This window comes from Acanthochromis polyacanthus, chromosome 1 (assembly GCF_021347895.1).
Source record: "Acanthochromis polyacanthus isolate Apoly-LR-REF ecotype Palm Island chromosome 1, KAUST_Apoly_ChrSc, whole genome shotgun sequence".
Lineage (NCBI taxonomy): Eukaryota > Metazoa > Chordata > Actinopteri > Pomacentridae > Acanthochromis > Acanthochromis polyacanthus.
This window is the reverse complement of record NC_067113.1, coordinates 59,777,008-59,804,146: the sequence shown is the minus strand read 5'-3', so window position 1 is coordinate 59,804,146 and position 27,139 is coordinate 59,777,008. Positions and strand designations below refer to the sequence as shown.

The 27,139-nt window shown below is 40.2% G+C and overlaps 1 long non-coding RNA gene across 1 annotated transcript; it reads right to left on the bottom strand.

The window, feature by feature from the left end:
- Window positions 1-7,807: 7,807 nt before the first annotated feature.
- LOC127536425 (uncharacterized) lies at window positions 7,808-13,939 on the bottom strand. The gene is made up of 2 exons (XR_007945427.1): window positions 13,739-13,939; window positions 7,808-8,175 (listed from the first exon to the last, which is right to left on the bottom strand). It is a non-coding gene; the product is annotated as an uncharacterized LOC127536425 (long non-coding RNA).
- Between the last annotated feature and the right edge of the window lie 13,200 nt (window positions 13,940-27,139).

The window sequence follows — 27,139 nt, the reverse complement described above, 5'->3', positions numbered from 1 at the left end:
TGTAATGGTCTGGACAGGTTGTGTTGGAGTTCTCACAGTCAAAATGAAATACCAGCATTCAGTTTTTATGCACCATATGTCTGGGACAAACTCCCAAAGAACTTGAAGTCAGCTCCAGGTCTCAGTTTGTCTGAATAAATAAACATAAAGCAGTTTCATCCATCCATCTATTTCCTTCTACTTAGATTCATATTGCAGTATCAGCAGGATAAGAGGACATTCCAGACTTTCTCTCCAGTCATATTGTCCTATTTTTTTGAGGAAATCCCAAGGTGTTTCCAGGCCAGATGAGATATGTACTCGTTTAAGAGACTTCCGTGTCAACCCAAGTGTCTTCTCCTAGTCTGATGTGCCTGAAAAAACTCCAAAAGATGCCTTCAATAGGCACTTTAATCAGATGATAGAAGCACATCAGCTGACTCCTTTTGAAGCAAAGGATCAGTGACTCTGCTCTACCGTCCTTCCAGATGTCAGGAGGTCATCAGCCTGTTCTCTACGGCTGAGCCAGCCACCCTAAAGAGGAAACCTGCTTCGGTTGCTTGTATCCACGACTTCATTCATTTGGTTATGACCATAGGTGATGGTTGAAACATAAATCAACTGGTGAGAATGTTGTCTTCTGCCTAAGCTCCCTCCTCACTTCAACAGTCTGTTACACCCCTGCATTATTTCTGACACTGCACCAATCCGTGTGTCTTTCTTGTCACTCGTGAACAAGATCCCAAATTATTATCTCTGTTGCTTGGGGCAGTAACTCACCGCTAACAAAAGAGGGTGAATGCACCCATTTTGTGCTGGAACCAAAGCCGGCTGAAGGTCAGTCTGATGAAACGAACACAATCACATCATCTGCAAAAAGTAGAGACATGACTCTGAGGTTCCTAAACAGCAATTTCTATTCTCCTGTTTAATCTGTCTTTTTCTGTTTTTTTATTTCTTATATCTTCTTGCTATATTGCATTTCTACTACTCAAATTAAAACTTTTCTATTAGCTTTCTGTTATTTGTCCAGTGAATGCAAGGTAATGTTAGCTTAGCTCAGTATAAAACTGGAAAACTTAGCGTGAAGGCAACACAAGCTTTCCACTAACGCCTCTTAAGCTTGCCAACAGTTATTTATCACTATGCTCTGACTCTAACACTGTACAAGAAACATATAAATACAGTGTCCAATACAATAGGGATGTCCATTTACCTCCGGAAAATATTTTGCCAATGATTTAAGACTCCGATATCACTTCTTTTTGTTCATTTTACACGTGTTTATAGATATTCAAGTGATCACTGCAGGGGGAAAATTACAATGCCAGCTTCATTAAAGAGATACCAAGCAAATGTGGCCAGTGATAATACAGACACACAGTGCTTCCAGGGGTAAATTAGATACATAGACCACGGTGTCTGCCCGCATGCTGCGTTCTTTCTTAGTAGCTGTCAGTGCACTTGTCTTTTCTGGATGATAATCAGCTGAACGACGGTGGCAACCAGCGTAATGAGGCCGCTCCAGCAGATGATTCATGACTTCATGCGGTTCAAATTGAGTTTCAGATTTAGTAAATTCACCTGTACAAATGGCCAGTAACGCGACAGAAAAAGCAATAACGAGAGCAGGCAAGGAAGGCAACGTCTTGAATTCTGCTTTATAAAAAAATACGGTGAAAAGGAAAAGAAGACCATAATGTTTAAACAGAGCCAACATCTCAGCCAAGACTACTCTTTGTCCCGCTAGTGGCTTCTGGGCCTGCACCTGCTGAAAGTGCCATGAAGTGATTGGTTGTGTTATCAGCTGAAGCGGATGACGCTGGGCCTGAGGCGCTGCAGCCCTCTTTGTTTCATTAGCATCATTTGATTACCAGCGTCTCAGCGCTGAGTATCTCTGGCGTCATGCTTGCAGCTGAAAGCATCTGTCTGGGTGTGAGTGGGACGGCGGTGGTAGGAATGTGGCTCAGGAATACGCTGGGAAAGCATAACGGCCACATTTTTCAGCCTGTAAGGGAAACGGCTCTGTGTGTTCAGCTCATCCAGGGAGGGTTTGAGAGGGCGGCTGGAGTGTTTTGCAGGGTGTCTGAGTTGCTGAGAATCCCTGGAGCTAAGGGTATTGAAAGGATTCACTTGAGATGGTTTGGTTCTGGATGCCACCCTTGAGCGCTTTCACAGACAGGTCTTTCGTGGATTAGTACACGAGAACACGCTAGAGGGATAATGTCCACCATCTGGCATGCGAACTCTGTGGGATCTTCCAGGAGGAGCTGGAGGATATGGGTGGAGAGAAGAACATCTGGGCTACCTTCCTTAGGCTGCCTTTATTTGAAAAATAGAGCCTCCCTATTCAAATGAATGGCACCACTGCTTTAATGCAGAGGAGTGCCAACACAAAGAATTAAATGGAATTCGGATGGCTTTATCTAACTGCAATGTGACATCCACAACAGTGCTGCATCAACTAGTCGAATGCAAACAAATTTAATTCTGGTAGATATTTTCTGTTGTCAAGGTCATTAGCAAAGATAAAACAATGCTGTGCAATTTTTTCTTGTGCTGGTCTTCCAATATATTTGTGAGTCAAATGTGACTTGATGAAGGTCAGACTGATCTCATGCTCGAACTGCAGTTCTCAGTGCAGTATTTACCCCACACCTCCTGATACGGTGCCACTGCAGCTACAGCTAGTCCTAGATTTCTGTTTCAAAGGCCTAAACAGTGTTTTCGTGACTGTTACATCCTCAGGTGGCTGTGTGGTTGGTAATGGACTTTGTAAAGCCTTCCAGCTGGCTGAAGACCGAGCTCCAGATAACACCTGGTTGACATCAGGAGGGATTGGCCTGGAGCTCCAGACCTGCGCTCAGCCCTGGTTCTCACCACCTCCCAACCCGTCAGATTGGTCCACAACCACTATTCCTCCCTCAACATGACCCCAGTCATCACGATACCTGCTGTAAATCTGCAGCCAAACTCTCAGTAAGGGATTTAATGTGACCAGTTCGCCCTGGTGCCAGTTGTGTCTTTGTGTTTTGTGTGTTCCGTAGCCACTGAGGGATGACCTTTCGGAAATGTAGCTTCTGTTAGCAGCTGTGTACTTGATAAGAAGTTACGTGTGTCTTAGTGAAGATTGTAGCTTCTGTTAGCAGCTGGCTAATTTGGTGAAAAGCGAGTAGCTTCCTGTGTGTGTTTCGCAGCTACTCATATTGCAGAAAAACATAAGACATGAATCACCATCCCTCAGTGACTCGTGTCTCATCTTTTTCTGTAATGTGTGTTTTGAGGCACGTGTTTTATTTAGTTAGCTCTGTGCACTCATTCGTATTAGTTTCTGTTGTAAGTTGTGGGTGTTGCTATTGTGTCTAGGTATTGCTAAGAAATTTTGTTTTGTTTTTCTTTGGTTAGGTTGAGGACTCTGGTAGCCTTTGTTTGCTTTTGTTTGGTTCTTTTTTAAATTAAAAAAAAATCATTTTAGGCTTTATTATATAGGACAGTAGAAAGACAAAGACAGGAAGAAGAATGGGGAAAGGACCAGCAGCAAAGGGTCACCAGCTGATTCAAACCATGACTGCTGTGTCGGGGACTATAGCGCCTGTTTATGAGTCGCCCACTCAAACCAGTTGATCTACTGAGGCACTCCTTTACTTGGTTCTTTGATTAAACAACCTCCACCAGCTCTGTTTTCTTTGTTTGATCACTTTAATGTTAATTTTGCAAAGCAATAAATTGCTTTACCTAACCACAGACATCTGGTTCTTTTTTTTTTCTTTTTTTTTTGCATCCTGCTGACTCCAGGTTCTGAGTTCTGGGTCACACTGTGTCGTAACAGTGACCAACTTTATGGCTGCATCTGCGTACTGATATTTCAGTTTGAATAAGAGGCTACTTCACTTCAATCAGTGATCAGTAGCAATTAGTTGCAGCTGCATAAATTCAACAACTTTTGAGTTCTCCCCTCATCTTTATCCTCGATGAATAAACTAACTATAGCCAAGACAGTGTTGAGAAGCTGCCAGAGACGGCACCGTAAAAGATTTTGCCTCCTGTTTTCACACAGTCACTGTCTGTTGGGCCTACCAAATGCCAGATGTGGTTGCTTGGAGATTTCTGATGTCACTGCAGAGCTACTATAAACTGAGTACATATTCCTGTTTTCCTGATGAACCAGAGGGAAGAAAGGTGAGAGAAATGGCACTTAAAACTGTGTGAAGGAGGTTGTTCAGCTTTAGTGTGAAGCTTGAAAACATCAAGCATATTTCCACGTATGAAGAATATTCTCAGTAAAATAACAAGTGCAAAAGTTGATCACCTCTGTGATTCATGGTTGCCTGTTCGACTGACAATTTACTGTGACCTTCAGGATCGTACAGGCCTCGATTGTACAAAATCCTAAATTAATTCTGTCAGCTTTGCCTTCACCTCTGACAAAAGGATCTTCCAGCCCTCCAAGACCTTTTCACATGTATTTCTATGTGGTTGAAATGAAGATGAAGCGAATTATCCAGAAGGGCGAACTCAAATATTTTCAGAATGAAGGCAATTTTAGTTATATTTATTTGTGTTAAATGATTTTTCATCACTCACTCAGTCTCAGGATCAAACATATCTTTAACTCTCATGAGGCTTGGTGGGTTTTAAGACAAAGTGCAGGAACAAGCCTGTTCTTAACTCATGAATTGTTGGCACCATGGAGATATTTCACCTTCACTGGGCAGAAATCTTGACAACTGGACAGAGAAATCACTAAAACCAGTCATTACAATTTAAGCTTCACTGCAAAGAGAAGTGGGCAATTAAGAAGAATCTTGGCCTCCAAAATGAAGACAGAACAGAGTGTACGCCAGTAATGCTGCCTTAAGAAGTGAATGTGGTGTGAACATCATACATTTAGTAAAAAGTACAGAAATATGAAAACAGAAGGTTCTTTGGAAGTGAATCTGGTTAGACAGGATTCAGGATTAGATACACCAGCATTTCTGTATGAAGAAAGGTTTGGCAACAAAAAAAACATAACTGACAGGTAATTAATTAACATTAAAGGACTTTGGCAGATATTTGCTTTTTTTTATTTTTTACTTTTGACTGTAAGCACTGGCTGATTTGTTCCAACGTCAAACTTCACTACACTTATTTGCTTTCTATAGCTTGTAACTAGGACAGGCCGAGCTTAGCATGAAGACTAGAAACAGCTTCAGACTCTTCTGAAGGTTGAAAAGTCCCCCAATCAATCTGACAGTAGCTCGGTAGTTTAAGTCCCTCTCTGGTCATTCATTATGCTTCTAAAACTCTTCTCAGGATACTAAAATTTCATACTTTTGTAGTTTTTTTTTAAAAGTGAAAATAATCCCTTCCTGCCTTAAAATGGCTTAGAGATACATAATTCCAGAAATTGGAGGACATTTGGGCTTCAAAATGTTTGAAAAACAAACCTTGTCTTTACAATGTTCTGCTCCATATTCATCAATAGTAGGTAATAAACTATCAAATTCTTGGTTGGCTCAGCTTACACATCAATGGTACAATTTTTATTCCATGTTTTATTTGTTGCTTGCTAACCCTGCTCTAATCACAGTAGCAGGGTTACTAATCCATGCTAATGTTAGCTTTTTCTCAGCAGTAGAAGCTAGATATTTAGCTAACTATTACTGCTAACCAAGAGGACAAACTGACTGATGGGAAACAGAAAAAAGAATGTCTTATCCTGATAATATGCATAACAGGGTTGCATGAAGTAGAGTGAGACATTCAATCAAGGCTGACAATGTTCTGAAAATATGAAAAATAGAAGAAAAGAAACGGCTGTGATTTCTGATCATCAATAACTAATAAACAAATGCATTCCAACAATGCCATATGGGGGAATGAACAAACTTGGTGGAGTACTGTACTCTAGTGCTTTTCTAGTTATGGATGTTAGGAGCGTTGGATGCACCCAACCACATATAACCAGTTAACCTCCAATGAAGAACATGCAGGCAATAGTAAAATAAAGTATTTGGGCTGTAACTTGAATATAGCCTCCTGCTATAGCATCATATTTAAGAGTAGAATCAATCTTCTCGTGCTACTCAGAGCAACAAAGCAAATAAAAATATTTTCTAAAATGTCAGACTATTCCTTTAGGAGCAGTGCTGAGCCAGTTTGTATTCACCAGCCTTGTTGTCAGGTGATCAAACAAAAAATGGAGAAAATGAGTTTAGGAAGACAACAGAAGAGATAAACATTTCCCACCACCAAACCTAGTTGTCGTATTTGTCGAGTTCTCCAGAAGTTTTAATGTGTCCCTTTCATGTCTGTGATGCTGCTTCATAAAACAGGAGTAATTTAATATTGCACTCCTGCAACAAAGACTAAGCAGACTGCTGACTTCAGGGCTGCAAATTATGAGAAGGAAATGATAAAAGACAGGAAGGGTAGGGTTTTCTAAACGGACTAAAATGTAGCACACACACACACACATCTGTGCTTCACCTCAGGCACGCTGTGTCCATCCTTTCCAGCAGAATTCTCGAGCAGACACAGTTGAAGCATTTCAAGCGGCAACAAACCTGCGCAACATCCATCAAGCTGCCAGAGAGGGTAAATACAGCAGCTACAGATGCAGCTCGTAGGCAACAGAGACGAGCTGGACGGACCAACAAGTGGAAATAAGACTCCCATAGAGCAGGTAGAGACACACATCCAACCATGAAGAACACCTTTGAAGCAACGACCTCAGAGCAGATGTCGAAGAACTTTCAATTTGAAAAGTGAACTGTGCACCTCTACATCAAAAGTAGGAATCTACACTACCATTCAAAAGTTTGGGGTCACCCAGACAATTTCATGTTTTTCATGAAATCTCACACTTTTATCCATGTGCTAACAAAATTGCATAAAAGGTTTTCTAATCATCAGTTAGCCTTTCAACAGCATTAGCTAACATAATGCAGCATTAGAACACAGGAGTGATGGTTGCTGGAAATGTTCCTCTGTACCCCTATGGAGATATTCTATTAAAAATCAGCTGTTTCCAGCTAGAATAATCATTAATAATGTCTAGACTGTATTTCTGATTCATTTAATGTTATCTTCATTGAAAACAATGAGGACATTTCTCAATGACCCCAAACTTTTCAAGAGTAGTGTATGTTCAAATACCTAAAAACTCAGTGTATGACAGTCATTCATTCATACTGGCAGCTTTGACACTGGAAAAGGACTTCTGTTACCCTTGAATTGAAATTTTATTATTACACTCAACTTTGCTAAAACCCTGCAGCTGGACCATTTGTAATTGTAATCCAGCAGTTAGTGAGGAGTATCCCATGAGCCAAATCTGTTCCAATGAAAGGATTTGAGGATAAAAGACTAACACTTGTGCACATATATGCGCACACTTAAAGCTTAAAATTAGAGAATCAAAAGCTGTTTTGCCAAAATGTACAAATAAATATAATCACATTAACTATATTTTACTTGATATACACTTTATTATTATTTATTATATTTAATATGCTTTCTATCCTGCAAAAAGAGGTGGTAATGAAAAACCTTCTTCCTCCTCCAACAAGAAAGCTTTTAAATCTTTAGCCTTAAAATTTAATGTAATGGTGGTCGAAATCAAGATTATGAAATATAACATTTGGTTGTTGTCTCCTTGTTCCCTTGACCATTACATAGGGTTGGACGATGGAGCTGAAAATGTATCATAATGAAATGCTTTATCTAAGTTGATAATGACAATTATTGATCAAGTTTAATTACCAATTTTTACTGAAGACCACAGAAAAGTGTCACGATACGAGTAGGCGGACCCGAGCAGAAAACCACACTACCGAGGCAGAAGCAGGTTTAAGTGAGTGATTTATTGCCGGGGGGTGGGGAGTAGTGGAGGAGTGGAGAGCCAGGGGAGAGTCCGGAAGGGTGTGGTGGAGAAGGTCCGGGGATGGGGCGCCGGAGCCAGGGATCAGCGGTCGAGGTGGTTCTGGGGGGGACCAGAGTGCAACGGCTGGGCAGCGGATGGATCCCTGGCGGCAGCAGGAGGGTTGGAGGCATGGATGTCGCGGGAAGGAGGAGGCCAGGTGCGGGTGGTCTAGGAGTGCAGGGCCGGCAGGTGGATCCGGGGCGCAGGAGGGGAGCCGAAGAGGGAATCCAAGGAGGGGAGCATTGCTGGGGGCAGACAGGTCAGGAGGGGATCCGGACAGCTGGGTGGTACTGGCAAAGGAGAAGACAAATAACGTTAGAATACGAACATTTCACAAGCAGCGTCAAAAGGCGAGAGGTGAACTGACGGTGAAGTCGAGTCTACGATCTGGCGGAGTCTGGATGGATGAGCCAGTCTTTTATTGTCAGGAAGTGTAATCAGCAGATGAGCCCCACCAAATCACAGCCCACACCTGTGAAGTGAAAACTGTTTCAGGTGACTGCCTCATGAAGCTGATAGATAGATAGATAGATAGATAGATAGATAGATAGATAGATAGATAGATAGATAGATAGATAGATAGACAGACAGACAGACAGACAGACAGACAGACAGACAGACAGACACTTTATTAATCCCGAGGGAAAAAGCCGAGGGATTGCAAAGCTGTCATTAAAGCAAAGAGTGGCTACTTTGAGGAATCAAAAATATAAAACACGTTTAGAGTTTTTCACAATTGCTTGTTTCCATATGTCTCGCTTCATAGTTCTGACATCTTCATTATGTGTCTACAATATAGAAAGTACTAAAACTAAAGAAGAAACATTGAATGAGAAGGTATGTCCAAATTTTTGAATGGTAGTTTATATAAATGACAAAGGATAAAGGAATGATCTAATCCTTATGTATGTATATACATACATACATATACATATATATATACACACACATATATAATATTACATTAAACCAGGAAAGTAAAACCTAGAGGTGCATGAAGGCTGACCAGAGTAGAGTGCTGTAGAACTGAAATGAATTGGACTGCACTGAAAAACACATTTTGCATTGCAAAAGTTTGTTTCCAAAAAAGGGACTATTTGTCAAAGTGTTTTTGCTGCATCATCTCACCAATCCCTGTTCAAACAGTTAAACGCCACACCGTAGTTTGCATTTATAAAGCAGCTTTAAAGGGATTCAAGGACGTTTCACGCGTATGAAGAGCACCTTATCTTCTCAGGGTTTTGAAAAATACGAGCAAATTAGACTTACAGATTTGGTTCACAGTGCAAAGCCACGTGAAAACACCACAACAGCTCCTGTATTCACTCCACATCCCCAAAGTGTCAGGAGTTGCTTGGCAACAGGCACAGAGGTGAATCGCAGTACTAAAATGGTGGCATCTCAAAAGCAGAAAAAAACAACCTCTTTGTACGCAATGATGACTTTTCTCTGAAGGATATGAAAAAACCCCACAATCACAGACACACAAAGTAGCTGCTGGCTGCTGAGCGCGTCTCACTGTGAATGCTGCGAAGATTGTTCTGGCTTTTCAGAGAAAATGAAAAATGAATGAAGGAGATTTAGTTGTTTTTCTCTGTATTGCAGACTTCGGAAACTAGCATTTGGCTGGAGTGTAGGCTGCTTCAGATGTGCCCTGCATGCATTCATGAGAACAGCTTGAAGAGCTCTGAATATATTAAACATGTCAAAGTTTCTGAAACATGATACAAGTAGGCACAAGTAGGTCTGAAGTCCTGGAACTCAAATACAGAGTCAAGAGGGAGCAAAGCATCTGTGGTTTTAATGTTCTAGCAATATTATCAACAATGTTATTCGTGTAGTAACTCTAAAAAGCATAAAACTTCAATGGCTTACCAATTAGACTATGTGCTAGAGCTAGGCTATAAAAATATACCATGATAACATATTTCAGTAACTACTGAAATTTACAACCTATTTTTAATCAAAACAAAAATCTTTGAAATCTAAAACTGTAAAAACCCAAAGAATCTTCATCTTTCAATTGGTTCTTGAGCTGCTCAGCTTTTGAGTGCCAATCCACTGAGGAACTTAACCAAATACAGATTTAAAATTCCATCAGATTTAGTTTATTCTATGCATCTCATTTAAAAAAAAAAAATCCTGAAAAATAGTTTGCAGTTGATTCTGCAAAAACAAAAACAATAAGCTTGGAAAAAATGTAGTAACTTTTGAATGGAAGTGGGATGAACTGTAGGTTGTGGGGTTTTTTTTTGTCTTTTTTTTGTGTTTTTTTTTACAGAGCAAAATATCTGTAGTATGCAGATTCAATAGAAATGGATAAAATGAATAACAATGTTGTACATGTTAATTTCATATTTTAGAAATTTTCTGTAAAATGAACACTCAAAGAAAGTTGACTTTAGTTCAATTCTTTTACAGACCCCTGCAGGTTAAGGTTCTTTGTGGTTGCTATGGATCAAATATCATCAGGCAGACCCTGAACGCAGCACGGCATCAAGACCAAGAATCATGTTTTGCAATCACCAGTCCCCACTACAGGCATGGTTTGGAAGACCTAAATATATCTAAGTTTAAACTATCAAACGTTCTTTCAAACAGTTTTCTTCTTGCTTTTATTTGATCATCTAGGCCTGTTATGTGAACTGGACGTGCTTGGTTAACTTTTTCCTGTTTACACCAGAATTGTTACACAAAAGCTGCTTCAGAAAACATCTGAAATAGCTGAAAACAACTAAGTGTCCACCTTCAAGTTTGACTGATTGCATTTACATAATTAAGGCTCCAGGAATAAACCTTCATAACAGAAACTGTTGCACCATGTGTCGGTTTCATAGTCGTTTGTTTCCTCAGACCTTTGCTGTAGTTGATTTTCATGGAGCTCAGAGTATCACACAGAGTATACAGTTCTTTATTTTTTGAGTTATTTCCCAGCAGACAACCATCTTATGCTTTCCCACAGAACATGATTAAGTTTTGATGTCATTTTTTAGTTTTTAAAACCTATATCCAGCTTGGAAAGCGTCGAATGAACCTACTCTCAGAAATACCTTGTCTCTGTTTTTCCTCGATGGCCTGTTTTTTCTCACACTCTTCAGCCATGTGTGTTCGTACGTACATGACAGGCAGAGACCAGATTACCAGGACAAAAGCAGGCAGGAGGTCCGTCATCTGTAGGTCTGATGGACTGTAGATATTCTGTGTTGTTTTCACTTCATTTACTAATTTTTCTTTGGATTTTTACCTGTCTGATGCTATAGATCAAATAATCTGGCAAACTTTTAACTTCTGTGAGGTGATCCCCTCACCTGCTAGTTTACCTCATGTCATCGACGTTTCAACAATAAAAGAAATTTTGGAAGTCTGAGGAAGTCCTGCAGTGTCTTATTAGATGTTGCAGATCTGTCCTGTGGCCTCTGTGGATCAAACACATCTCAAGGATCCATAGATGACTGAGATCTGAAGAGTCAACGCCTTTAGGTCTTTGTCATGTTACTTAAACTGTTTCTAAATGTTTTTTTGCAATATTTCATGGTGTGTTGTTGTGCTGGAAGAGATCTGCTGTCAAGGAGACCGTTCAACAGAGAGAATTCTGGGCTGGTATGAAGTAGCGGTAAAGTTTAGGAACAATCTTCTAATCAATCTCTAGGCCTGTAGGAGTCAAATTGAGCTTTGTTGATTTTCATACATTCTTTCTTGTTATTATGTGGATGTGAATGGGAAATGTTACTACAAATTTTACTGCTGATCTTAGAACAGGAGATCTGGAGGAACACTGGATGAACCAAAACCAGAACCAGGGTGCATTGGTGTGTTGCCAGAGTTTGGTAACATGGAATTCCTCGCATAGCCTGGGCTGTCTACAAAATTTAGGGGAGATCTGATCAGCCATAGATTGATCTGAGTGGTAAATTTAACTGCAAACGAATTGATTTAGATCTAGTCTGAAATAACCAGCCTCAGGTTCAGGTTATGTGACTGGATTTACTGCATCTTACAGCGCTGATAAAGATCCATCCATCCATTCTCTATACACTGCTTTATCCTCACTAGGGTCGGGGGGGGGGGGGGGGGGGGGGGGGGGTGCTGGAGCCTATCCCAGCTGACTCGGGCGACAGGTCGCCAGTCTGTCTCAGGGCTGCATATACAGACAAACAATCACAGGGCAATTTAGAGTCATCGATTAACCTCAGCATATTTTTGGACTGTAGGAGGATGCTGGAGTGCCAGGAGAAAACCCACGCATGTACAGGGAGAACATGCAAACTCCATGCAGAAAGATCCCAGACGCACGCCAGGATTTGAACTGGGGATCTTCTTGCTGCAAGGCAAAAGTGCTAACCACTATTCTACTGTGCAGCCCTGATGATAAAGATGCAGAGCTAAAACATTTATCAGGTTGTTCAGAACTGATGACATGGTGAATCAGCTAAACCCTAAACAAAGCTGATCAAGTCTGGATAATCAGTTGGTTCAACTTCATTTTATTTATGAGGCAGTTTTTTAAAGAAAACAAATGCAGTTCAGAGTGTTTTACAAGCAACAGAAAAAACATGATGGTAAAAAGGTTTAGACTCAGTGTTCACCAGAACAGCAAGACAAAATCAGTGGTGAAACGTTGTGTGCAGTTTTGTTTGTATTCTCGATATTTTTTTGTAAAATCACATCTTTTGATTATTTTCTATTAACGTACTCTGATATAATTAAAATAGTGTCAAATGCAAGGTTCCTCACTTCTTCCCAAATTGACAATCTAGCAGAATGAAAAAACATGCTGTAGTCAAAGTGAAGCTGCTGTCTGCCTTTAATGGAAAAGTTTTTATCTTGCATCCATGACGACGGGGAAATATTGAATTTAAGTTGTTAACCTTTAGTTGAAGGTGCCGAGATTTTCTCTCACAGCACAAAGATTCGTCCTTGGAGCTTTCAGCGAAACTTCAGCCATAGAAATTGCTTTCTTTTCATCTCATCTCCGCTGAGCTGCTGAATGGAAGTCCTTCCAGCCATCCTCCCATGCAAACACACGTTCAGAGAGAAAATCAGACATTTTGAAGCCAGCTGCTGGCAGATTTGGTCGAGGACTGGTAGAGATCCAGATAAGACAAAGAAGGACCTAATGTGCTGCTAGAAATGATGTATTAGACACTTAAACAGTGACCTGACCTGCTCAGTCAGACAAAGGACAGTGCGATTCCTCATAATCTGACATTCAAAAGGAAGGAATATCATTCATCACTTTGACAGTCTGCAGGCTTATGAACGTTTTCATGACCTTAACCATAACCCTTCCGTGTTAGTGTTAGTTGAGGGGAAAAAAGTAGAAAATTAGGATTATTTCAGTGTTTTGGGCACACATCTCTCAATGAAATAAGTAAATATAACACAAACCAGGTCATAATTATCCAAATTGGTCAGCCCAGCCTCATAAGTGTCTCTTAGATCTGATTTGTTTTTTTGCAGGGAGATTTGCGGTAGTTGAAGTCTGTGGCTGAGCCCGTAACCTTTCTCCTTTCTGCCAACCTGATGGGAGTCATTACTGGGGATTGACATATGGGTAAGCTATGCTTCAGGAGGAAGCCATCTGGCATAATGTTTGCTGGCAAGACTTCACATTTACTGTACACAAGACAGACTTTTTATATCCAGGAAAGAAGCTGCGTGTGGACGGATATGCATCTCACGCCACCTGTACCTGATATTATATGTAGATGTAGCAGACGACATATATCACCAGTATCCGCAGTAGTGCAGGTAGCTTTTGAGAGTTTTACAGGAGGCACCGTAGTCTTATTACCGATGTAATAAGACTACGCAACAAGAGTCTGTAAATAAAGAGAAAGATGGGTTATTTACCTTGTTAACATGTCCATATGGTGTTTTTATATGCTGTTGTTACGTCCTCAGTCATGCGGTTGGTATTGGAATTTGTACAGGCTCTGTGTGTCGAGGTGGCTTGTGGAGACTGTGTTGATCACAGCTGACTGAAGACCGAGCTCCAGATCCCACCTGGGAGTCATGAGGAGTGATTGGCCTAGAGCTCCAGACCTGCTCTCAGCCCTGGTTCTCCCCAACTCCCGACTCGTCGGATTGGTCCACCACCACAACCCCTCCTCCCACAAACCACACCTGTGGATAAATCTGCGACCAAACTCTCAGTCGTTGCGGCTGGGATTAAAGGCACACTATGTGATTTTCGGCCGTCACAGATGAAAGATAGCAGTTGTGAGAGAATCGTGGTGATATCTTTGGTCTTGGATCTAAATCGGTGGTCCTGCGTCACACAGTGAGACATGTTGAACGACGGCCGTTGTTATGGTGACCAAAGACAAGCTGCAATAAAAGTCTGACTGTGTCTGAAATTTGGGGTGATCGTCTCACAGTGTGACTGCTGCTGCGACCTACAACAACTAACTAACCAGTAGATACAGGATGAAATGACGATGAAATTATCTTGATATTCTCTGGATGAGCTTCATGAGGTAGTCTCCTGAAATGATTTTCCAATAGTCTTGAAGGAGTTCCAAGAGAAGCTGAGCACTTGTTGGTCCTGCTGTAATTTCAAATCACTGGTGATACTTAATAATAATTCTAATTCCCCCATTCATAGCACTATTTTTCCCAAAGCAGACATAATAAATGAAGGAACCTGTGGAGCAGATAAAAGAAGGAGCACAGACTGAGAGGTTATTCCCTCCTATACACACTCTCTCACACAGACACACAGTCCTCTCCATTGTCTGAGTGCTTCCTCAGTGTTTCCTCTCTCCTCCAGTAAACATCTTAATCTCGACTCTGGGTTTCTGTTCTTTTGCTGAACACATGGGCCAGAGACCAACATTGTGCCGTATACGGGCTCATATCTCAAAAACCACTTCATTCCTATTACAGAGGTGTGTACTGCTACACACCTGCACGCACAACACCACAAACACACCGAGGTGCTAAAATGCATTTTTCTATTTGAAGAATGGTGAGCAGAGGTTGTGCTCTCCTTCACGCTGCTCTCCTTCCATTCAGCCCGTTGCGATTCTTCAATTATATACATGGTCAGCCAAGCTTGACAAATAAAGTGTAGAGCTGCACAAATAAATCATTAACTAAACACAGGAAGATGGAGTTTATACTGGGGAGAGCTGTAACGTAGTACTTACACTGCAAGGTAAATGATCCTCTCCTGTTGGGAGTTGCCATTGGAACTCTAAAATAGCAGAATGCACGTTAAGTTGCCTTTTGAATTTTTTTGTAAATAAACTGAACAAAGTTTTTCGCCCGACAATGGAAACAGAGGGAGAAATATGATGAGCGCCAGCTTAGCAGTTGGTGTTTATGACTGCTGAGCAAACATTATGCTTGTTGAGTGGAGCCCGCACACCTGGTCAGCACGGGAAAAATAAAACCTGCCAGATGGTTTCTGATGGCTGCTTTTGTCTGGTCTCCTGAAACACGACTGTGTTTACTCCTTCTGCAGAACTAAACGGACCAAAGGTGCCACAAGAATTTAAGTTCTGTTTTTAAATAGTTATCAGGGCTGCAGCGTCCAACTTGGCAGGTCCATTGGTTGGCCGATATGTCGTCATCCAACCAAATTCTCATTACTTACCCTGGGAGGCTATTTAACAGAACAATTCACATTCTATTCAGCAGGTTAAGATGTTCATTTAAAGTATTTTTACCTAGAAATCGTACAGACATAGACTCCAACTTTACAGAACAGGGGTCAGAGATGTCTCAGCTGTTTACTCAACTGGTTCTGCACAAGATAAAGAAACAAGCTGGGGTGACCTAATGTAAGTATCTTGGATGGTGGTGCATGCAAGGATTATTTGCAGAGAGAATATTAACACTTTATAAATCTCAACAATAATGGAGAAGTATTGGAAACAGTCTCGTAAGATGTTGCAAGATCAGCGAAGGGGAAAGCTCACAGCCTGCACATTACATAGGACAACAAGCAACATTGAAAAAGCTGATCTGCAAAGAGGGCTGCACAATAGTTTGGTGGTTAGCAGTGTCGCCTTGCAGCTAGAAGATCAACGGTTTGCGCCTCTGCCTTTCCAGGATCTTTCTGCATGGAGTTTACATGTTCTCCCTGTGCATGTGTGGATGGAAGTCAGGTGGGATAGATTCCAGTCACACAGCTACCCCAATGAGGATTAAGCAGTGTATAGATAATAGATGGATGGACCAGCTCAATTGTAGGTGCAAGACAAATGCCATTGTCAGATACCATCAGTGAACCACATGTCTGTCCACTTTCCAATAAGGACTGGATTTGTGAGTGAAGTGCAACTTATGGAGACAATCTTTTTTTTTTTTTTTTTTTTTTTTACTAAATCTATAAGTTGATATATCAGTGTTGTCACAGTGGTTGTTTATCCGTCAATCACAATCACATGTTTCACTTTATTTAGATTTCTTCTTGCATCTTTTCAAAAGAAATATCTACAAAAAAAATATCCCTGAAACTTGATTGCATTTGACAGCTAGTTCTGAAGCTATGGGGCCAAAAAATTGGAAGTGTTTCTTTCGACATTTGTTATCTTTCTCCGCTCAGTCAATCAACACTGGTGCTAATAAGCATCATCATGAAAGGATCAGTGAAATCAGTTTTCACTGGAGAGGTGGTTTAATTTGAGTAACAATCACACTGGCAGACAGTAACAAACCAACAGCAGAGCCATTTCCACAGTCTGTTGTGTTTCTGCAGTAAATATTATTGGTTGGAAGGTTCACCTGCCAACATTTTAGCCTTCCTGACCATTCAAAAAGGCCTAATCTAACAGGGACCTGAACGACTATCTGAATAAAGACTGGATTATCAAATGGGCAACAGCTTCAGGCAAAAACCCCAGGAGAAACAAAAAGCTACAGTTTCAATGTGTGCCAATCCATTCATGGTAATTTGATTAGGTGTGTGAGCATAAACACCACTGATGATAAAGGCTCTAAAGCCCCACTTTGGTCATCGATTCAACCAGTAAAAACTCTTCTCTGTGTATCAAAGTTACACAATTCGAAGTTTTTCGTGCATGAAAATAGTCCTTTCCTTCTGGAAAATGGCCTAGACCTTGATTGTACTTCTTTGTGGACATAGCTGCATAGTTGGTCACATCTAATTATTCTGTACATTCACACTAATGCAGAGCACTCACATGACTTCTCTTGTAGTGTAGTACCACATATTGTTGTGGATTTTCCCTCAAGAACAGGGAAAGTTCAAGACTAGTCTTCGATATAACTCTACACTGCTGCTTTCTCTACAGTGTGCAGATCTATGAAGTTTTAACCTCTCTCTCCACACACACCTCCCCACTCTCTGCAGCTCAACACACCAGCTCACCTACAACTCTGCTAAAATACTGTGAAACTACTTTATGCTACAGAATAGCAAGGTGACATCAGAATAATTCAGCCACAGAACCAGAAACCAACTCTAAAGAAGAATAATGATCTAGAAAGCTCCACCCAGAAAGTAGACTAGATTGATTCCATTGGTTTGACAAATGAAACCCTGGAAGTCTGAATCTGTGGTGGAAATACTCCGCCATGATGATGATGACTGCTTATTTCATATTTACAGTACCTTTCAAAAGATAATTTAATGTTTTCCATTAAAACTCACACTTTTATTCATGTTCTAACATAATTGCTCAAGAGTTTTCTAATCATCAATTAGCCTTCCAACACCATTAGCTAACACAATGTAGCATTAGAACACAGGAGTGATGGTTGCTGGAAATGTTCCTCTGTACCCCTATGGAGGTATTCCATTATAAATCATCTGTTTCCAGCTAGAATAGTCATTTACCATATTAGCAATGTCTACACTGGATTTTTGATTAATTTAATGTTATCTTCTTTAAAACAAATGCTATTCTTTCAAAAATAAGGACATTTCTACATGACTCCAAACTTTTGAACATTAGTGTACATTATATTAGCTGATAAAAACACCATATGAACATGCTAACTAGCTAAAAACCCAAATGAGTCTTTAAGATCCAAATCGCCAAATAATCTTAATGCCATGGCTTCTAACCGGGCCCTTTGTTGAAATGCAATTTTTAGAAATTTTAATAGAAATTGTGCTCCTAAGCTTCATACTATGAATTATCTTTATTTTTTATCTTTCTTTTTTTACTTGCATCTGATACTTTAAAGCAGATGTTGCACTTCATTGCACTGGTAATTTTTTTACACTTTTTAAAGGACTGGTTTTTATTTTTTAATATTTGTTTTATTTTAAAGCTGTTTGTTGGTATTTGTCATACTGTGTTGTTTTTTAAGTGCCGACAAAGTTTCGTTGTAGAATTGTAATGACAATAAATATCCTTGAATCCTTGAATTATAATTGTTTTCAAGTTAATTACCACAGATTGAATAAGAGACTGCTAACCCTCCAGCACCAAGTGGTTTTTCACTTTTGGTATAATTAGTATTTTTATGATAGCAATGGGTCAAGTGATTATGTAAAAGGGGTTACATTGCAGAAACCGATGCGTTGACGCGTTAAGTAGACATTAAGTCCTAAATGGCTGTATGCCACTTAACGAGCAGCAAAAAGAGAGTCAGAGTTAGCATAGCATAGAGGAAGCTTTAAACGGCTAAACAGCCAGATTGCTCTAGCATAGAGGCTGTTTAGTTTTCATGCTGCGTTCCAGTCATGGCAGATTTACCTTTTACAAAGTGCCACTTGGGGAAAAAAACAACCCCGACAAGTAATTACACCTTGGACACTGAACAACATTTTGTAGACTCTGATGCCACTAATTTAATGTCATGGATGGTTGAAGTGTGTCAACACAGTCTGCAAACATCACAATGATTTCATTCTAATGTAGGCATGATTTCTTTTTTTAATCCTTGTAGCTTTACCTGTTTGGGCTCATTGGATTCAAGTTATTTATTTTACATGTCCTCAACTAATTACCTGCAAGTTGTATTAAGAAAATGTCACGCACTACAAGTCCACTTCTTTATTTAACGAGCACATTTTTTGCTCGTACAACTAAAAACAACAAAAAAACAGGAGAAAGGGAATTGTTTATTATTGCTTATATGCCGCATATCTGGAAAACAAAAACCAAAAATTGCTAAGAAGTGACAACCAATTAAAAACCGGGGAAAGTTTTTGCAGAACAAACTCGGCTGTGTTTGTCCACGCTGGAGGTGAGCGTCCCATTGAGAATCTTCAGTAGACTTGGGGGAGGAGGAGGGATGACTGGACTTACCTCGTCCTTATCTCGCCTGGCCTGCTTTTTCTCAGCAGAGGGAGGCAATTCGTCTTCGGTGAAAACCTGCTCTCAGATGCCTCTTTTTTTGTTTCTCCATCACCCAAGTAGGTGTCTCTATTTTAGGACCACGAAGGAGTAGTTTGGACGACTCAGTGTGTGTGTGTGTGTGTGTGTGTGTGTGTGTGTGTGTGTGAGAGAGAGAGAGAGAGAGAGAAGAAGGGGAGGACAGACGGAGAGCTGCAGGGTCAACTCTACAGGCTCTACAGTCAGCTGTGTTCCTAATTCAGGCCGTTCGCTGGGCCTTTCCCCCCTATTTGCCCTTCAAACGGCATCCATCCCCTCATAGATCGCCATGGCAACAGGGCACACTCTCAGGACAAAGCAGCAGCGGATATGAAAAGGATTATGTAAGAGAAATTTAGATGAAAGTGGGTTTGGTATTAAAATTCCCTCCTGACAAACATAATTGCGGGTCTCCGATCAAGCACAACAGAGGATGATAAATGATTAAACAGCGGCACCGGAGATGTTACAGCCGAATAAAACACAAACCAAACCTGTGCAGCTCGGTCTCACCTAAGAGTGAGCGTGTGATGAAAAGTGGCTGTGCATTAGTACTTAACATGTCGGCAGCTCTCTCTGAAGCACTTACTGACGATGTTGACATTCATAACATCCGCAGGTACATTAAAGACTGAGTCCTGTGTGCAGTTTAATCCCAAACTGAAATGGAATATCACCTTTCTGTCAGCTCTAACAAAAATGCAAGAACAGAACAAAGGTGTTGTAGTATTAATCTATGTCTACCAATTGTTTTCTAAATCAATTAATTAACTTCTAATACTTCCAGATATCAGAAAAGAGTGAAAAGCTTCCGTCCCTGATTCGAATGTAATCTTTCTAAGCTGTGACGGTGTTCCAGAAGACTTTGGATATATTTATTTCAAAAATGATTGAAATCGTTGGAGCAATTAAATATTTATTTCCAAATCCAAGTAATTTTTTCAGTTGTGATTGCCAGGAATAATTTATGTCACTTATTCGCAGGGAAAGTCGAAGTTTTTCACAACACACAAAAACAATGTGAACTACTATTGAGTCACAGTCACCCAAAAGGCTTGAGGAGAGGACACAAATCTGAAGTTTTTAAAGCAAGTCGAAATGCTTTCAGCGTGGAGCTTCGGAATTCTTTATATTCCACCGCTGTCAATAATTCATTATGAATCAGTGTTTATTCTGATTTAACTCTTCCTCTTATTAGTGAACCATCATTCAGGTAGATGACCTCAAAGCTAACCTCACGGAACTGTTTATGGCACAGATTTAAAATCCATAAACAAGTTCTACTCTAAAAGTATATGTCCACCTTTCTGGTGCTGACCTGGAGGTAACACTGAATGCCGTGGCAGAGAAGGAACATTCTTCCCAAGATGCTATTTCAACCTGTTACCTCTTTGTTCAGCTGTGACCTTCACAGAGGTTGCCTGCTAAGGTTTTCTCACACTTGACTCCTCTGCTTACTAGTAATAAGAAATATTTAGAACTGAAGTCAGAATAAAACTCTTGGTGTCAAAGTTTAGAACACCAAGTCCAACAGAAAACTTGTTGAAATGTCTGTATTGTTGCTGCTGGTGTGCTGTACGCTGCCAGCTCTTTCAGATTGTACTAAATATGAAGGCACCTTCAGCTAAATGCAGTTCTCACATGATCTCGATCACAGTGACAGCGCTACAATGTCAACATGTGTTCATTTCAGGTGCTGGACTCCGCCAGGGCTCCCCCTTGTCTCCGATCCTGTTGTGGTATTCAGGGACAGTATTTCAAGGCACAGCCAGGGCAAAGAGGGTGTCCGGTCAACGCACGTTTGATTGGACCGGCACATTCAGCAAGTGAAAAGGGGTAAATGTAAGTCTGAACCTGGTCTGAACATAATGAAAATAATTTACTTAATAATGGTAGGGTCAATTCTATCCTTACAACATATGGGAAGACAATCACAATTACCTATATAACTGAACTCATTATATAATGCAGATAAGGTTGCTTAAAAGTTGGTGGGGACAATTTGACCCTCTTGAAAAGTTGGTAGTGTTATGTCCCTACCGTCCCTACACAAACCTACGCCCTTGTCGGTGATACAATGTGGATTTAGAGAACATGCTACTGTTTACAAAGAAAGAAAGAAATATACTGTAAACAACTCATTCTCAATCAAGAGAGATACACTGTTTAAAAGGGAGCAGTAAAAACAAACATCAAAAAAGAGCTTCCCTAAAGCAAGATAACTACACTGCACATGTAAAGCTTTTGCTGAGCTTTTATTCTTTCGTCAGTTTTTTTTTTCTTGTCAGTGTATTTTTTTTTACCAGTGTTGGGGTAATTGTCAGTCATGATACACACAAAAAAGAGATGAAGATGATTGGAAATAATCACCTGAAAGCAGTTTGCCTTACAGTCTTTGTCACATCCATGTCTTCTAGGTTGTGTTTATTATACAGCAGGATACATGCAATGAAATAAAATTCTTTGTGATTTAAGCTTGAAAATGATTGGTGGAAATGTACACTAGACACATGTAGCAGTCAAAGCATTGTATCTCTGCAGAGGTTGTCTGTACTCGTGTGTCTGAGCGGCTACAAACGGAGACATCAGTGCTGGATTCTCCGCATTTTGCTTTGACATGTGTCAGACATACAGCAGGACACAAGCTGACACCACACATCACCATCACCAGCGCTCACTGGCTTCTCCTTCGTCTTCCTGTGTGTTTAACAAAAAAATCCTCTGTGTCTTTCACTGTTGTTGTTGGCCAGTCTGAATTTTTACTGGCTGTTTGTCGAACAGGAATTGTCATAGAAAAAGTGGCTGTGGCAGAAAAAATGGAATCACAGTTTGATTCCATTTTTCAAAACACACCCGGCTCCTTTGTCTGTTCATGGAAACTTAACTGGGTCTCAGTGGGTTTAGGTGCAAAGTGAACTGATCGAGAGTAAGACATCACCTTCTGTTATTACTGCACAACACTGGTGAGTGATAAGGGGTTTAGGTGCAGTGAATTTTTTAACTGTAGCCTAGTCTTAGGTGTGGAGAAAAAAACAGTTTAGAGTAGATCCCTGACAATAGACAGAACTCACCAAATATTAAGATGACACTTTTTCTTTTTTCCTTTGTTGGCTGGATTATTATACCACTGATGGATGGGTCACTGTGGCTCAGGTGGTGTGCATTAATCACAGAGTTGACCATGAATCCCCGGTCACTCCACACTCACTGGGCGGCACACTGAACTCCATGTTGCTCCAGGTAGCAGGGACACACCTTACATGAATGCAGAGTATCACTCTTTGCTGCTATTGGTGTGTAAGTGTGTATCTGTGATTGCAAAACATTACAGAGTGTTATATCAGCAGGGGTGAACTGGTCATCTGCCATACTCTGGTGTCTAGTGGGGGCTGCTCAACAGGTTCCCCCAGACCTGTAATCAGTCAATTGTAACGGGATTTTAAATTTCACAGGTTGCTTCTATTTTACCGACGCAGTTTTTCCAGTGTTTAGGGCGTTGGTTATCAGCTCAGGAAACACACAGACTTATTACGTATGAGTTCAGTCATCCCACGTGATGTTACTCAGCCGATGAAGTCTCGGCATTGCAGGCAGTAAACATCGAAGCTCTACATTCAGAAATCAGTTGAGAAGCGAGGGACAGATGAGAGGAGGGTAGCCTAGTCTCAGGTGTGCAGCTGCAAGGCAGCTTCTCAACTATGAATATAATCAAAACTAAATATCCCAACTCACCAATGAACTCCGAATATGTTCGAGAATGACCCTGAAACCATTCAAACCACGATTCAAAATACTGGCAGGGCAAGCTGCAGCTCAGTTCTCCCATTAAGCAACAGTGGTATAAGGGGAGTGATATAAGACAGGAAAAAAGTCAAAGTGTTCAACTGCTTAATTTTTTTAGATTCAGGTATTGTTAAAGTATGTAAGTTGGTTCAGGTTGTTCAGTCATTATTTTTTGAAGTTCTGCACTTCATTTTAAGATGTACAGTTCTATCAAAAGTTATGTATTTATAAATCTTGTCAAAATGTTTTTGAACTGCACTCAATTGATTTGATTTGACGGTCATTTATTGATTACATGCAGACATTATTAACTATTGGGTTACATCAACATATATCACACTAATTCGGGTTAGATATTATGAGTTCCACATTTTTGCTTTAATATTTTTCTCTAACTTGACCTCTTTGAATTTTAGCTGAGTAGCCCTTCTCTACTGGACTGCAGATTTTTCCAACTTGTCAACAAGTTTGTATTGGTCTCTAAAGATGTTTTTGAATTCTTGTTCTGAAAATCTGACCTTTCTGTCAGTTTTTGTCCTTGCATTCAAAAAGCAGTGATTGATTCAGTCAAACCATAATGTTGTGGGCCGGCCTGGGCCAAAAATACCAGGGCTGATTTTTTTTGCCCCAGTCCACCTCTGTATGTGAGTGCAATAAGTTTACCACTGAATGTATTGGGCAGTTAATCTTCTATCAGTAGACTCATCTCCACAGCAGTGTGTAGAATGGTCTGACTGCACCTCATCACTCTGCTATGGGGGGAAACTCTGAATTGTTTATCTGTCTTTAAACCAGTCGCAGTCACCTTGGTCAGTGCTAAAGCCAGGATGCCGTTTTGGTGTTCCTGCAATAATAACCACATTATTTTGGTGGAACATTTGCATGCAGGAGGGTGAGCTGTCATCAAATGAGTAACTCAGCAAAAGTAGGTAGGTGTAAGTTTGGAAGTTGCTGATTTCTGTATTTTAGGGGATTTTGAAAACGGTAACATACAGACATTAGAGTGGAAGGAGAAAGCTATGTGAGATGTGTAATGGAAATGGGCTCAAACCTGAAGTCTACATCCAGCAAGTCATTTACCTTCGTTCTCTTGTTTGTGCTTGTGAACTTCAGATACCCTGGTGCCGATTACAGAACTGAGTTTTGTCTTTAAGAGGATAAAACACTGACTTTGTTGGTTCAGTGCTCCACAGAATAACATAATTGCTACAGGGTGATATGTTAGATAGTTGTGTGATATATGATTGTGTGAATGTGTGAGATGTGAATGGGACCATCTATCATTCCGGCTGACAGCTCCTCCTGGACTCCCACTCTGAAAGGTCGTTCTATGACACAGATGGGTGTCTGTGTCATGTCATGCCTTCTATGTGGTTCTCTGGATAATGATTAAACAGATCATTGAGTTCAGTGACTCTACTCCCACACTGAAATATAGACACTTGTATGCCACCTCGGTTACAAAGGAACTCCAAATCAAGCTGACAGACACACAGATCTAACACAGGACTGACTTCAAATTATGGCTAGCATATTAACAAACTTATTTACATTTATAGCAGACACAGTTAAACACAATCATCCTATTGGAGCTGTATTTCAGGCCACCTCATAATGCACCTCAATAATTACTTTCTATTAAACTCTGGTCTGGCTTCCACCAACCTCTCAGCAAATGTAACTTGTTATGTAGGCAGTGAACACTGTGTTGATTTATTTTATTGTATTTTTTCCAATTTGATTTTAATTTATTTGCAGACAACAGCTGCCCACTGCTGCTGGATACTAAGTTCCTGAGTGTGGTGAGACTAAACTATAAAGTAGATTTGCAGACTCTGAAACTAAAACAAAAGAGCTCAAAAGGTCAAAGAGCATCACAAAAGTCTGATGATATTTTTCTGTGACTTCATCACCATGAGGGACCTTTTTTGCAATTTAGAAAAAGTATGTCTCAGCCTAAACAAATGCTAACTCAAGCATTCACCTTTGAAATTAAAAATCACAGCTGACTTTACAGACTGATTATTGACACTAGCTGCTGATTTGTTGCAGGAATTAGTTCTGCAAATAAGTCATTTTCTTTATCAGTTCATCAGTGTGATTGTTTATATAGTCAGGGCATTAAATTTTTGGTTTATAGAACGTCTGAATATTTTGAAACCTCCAATCACAGTTTTCTCTGAACACAAGGTGACGTCTTCAAATCACTGAAAACAGACGTATAAAATAGATAAAAGCTGATTTTCTTCTCATTTGATTAACCACATAATGCTTGATATGCAAAACTTATAAATGACAGTCAGGTATTATTGTTATTTTTGAATGCAGGATGGTCTGACAGCTGAATAAATGCCACAATCACAATATCCCTGTTTGCTTTTTAGTCATGGAAACTTGTTGCATGCATCAAATAAAGACAAAAATTTAGTCATTTCACGTAATTCATCAATCAGTGATGAATCAGTTTTTGTCTTCTAAGGAAAGTTGAAGCATTTCCACATCTTCAATAAAATCTTCATGTGTTGGAACCACCTAAAGGCCATTAAAGAAACACCGTAACACTGATGAACACTCCAGCCCAGTAGGTGGCGGTAATGAACCTAAAGTCTGTTTTCCAGCTGTGAAGAAGATGCACAGGATGAACTGAGTGATGTCAGCACAAGAAAGTTTGGTCAACACTGACGGAAGATGGGACCGCATTGCTTGGATTGTTGAGCAGAAAGTTTCTTTTAAAATCTTCTCATTGGCAGCTTGGATAAAAGCGTGGTTGTGTGCAAATTGTGGAACAAAGAGTTTTCTGATCACCACAGCACTTCAAGCTGACGGCATCACTTCAATGCTAAACCATAGACTGTATATAAATGATATATACAGTCTATGTGCAAAACATGTTGCTGTTAGCACCAGAGCTAACGTTAGCTACGACAGTCCTGGTACCAGCTAACGGTGTAGCCATCCCATAATAGACCACTTTTCAAGATATTCAAAATGCTTTAGTTTCCAAACAGTCCTAAAATGTTGAATATAATCGCTATAATTGAACTATGAGTCTGCAGACAGATGAAAAATGCTGATAAATATGAATGAAAAAGAAACATTTTTGTTGTTTAAGTTTGCATATATGTCTATTCATCAACTGAGTCGTCAACTAACATTTATTTGAATTGAAAAACTTTGCTTGTGTCAAATAGCAACAAGAAGTACAAGACCAGATGTATTTCATAATTCATTTATAGATTGACTCTTTTTAAGGTTCTATAATTTCACAGAGGTTTAATGTTTTGTTGTATGTTTTTGAAAATTCCTCTCTGTTGTACAGTTAAACAAATACTAAAAGACAAAATATTGTAAAACAGTAAAGTGTTCTGCCTGTAATTCATATCTTTGTTGCTGTAAGCGTTAAGGGACCAAAAAAGAAGTTATTTTATTTATTATATTTTTTAATTAATCGGCTGATTAATCAGTTAACAGAATTTTTTTCTGCCAAAAATCCGTATCAGCTGGGCCCTACTAAACAGCACGTTGGCCCTCTCTGTAGGAAATTTAAATACAAAAAACCCCAAGACGAAACAGTCGACCGACATCCAGTAATATGCACACTCTACAGGAAGGAGTTTTCTTTTCACTGAAGCACTTCCAGCTTAAAGCTCGTGTCCAGAGTTTGAATCGCAGCGTCTCCCAAAACACTGTTGGTCCCACCCTCCCTCTGATTTCGCCCCTTTATTTGTGCACGCGCGCAGTACATGAGAGAAGTGCCCGGAGTGCTGCAGCATCTTGCCTGTTTTGCTGTTTTCCACTCTTCTACATTTAGTACATTTAGTAAATAATAAAGGAATTACGTTAGAATTCTGTATTGAGTCTAACTTGTCCTAATACAAAATAACATGAATCTGCTAGGACGAACGAGTAAAGTTTCAATATGTGATTACACTCGTGTATCCCTCTCGATGACGTTGTTTATCAAACTTAGTGCATTTACGCGTGTATATGTGTTAGATTGTTTATTTATTTCTATCTAGAGTTCAGAATTGCATGACTCCTCTGACGAAGAGTAGGTCCCAGACGCCCCAACATCTTCCTCCAGAGGTCGGGCATCTAAACGAAGCCGTCAGGCGGGCTATGGAGGCCGTGGTCGGGGAGCGACGCGAGCACCCCGAGCCAAAAAACGTCCTGC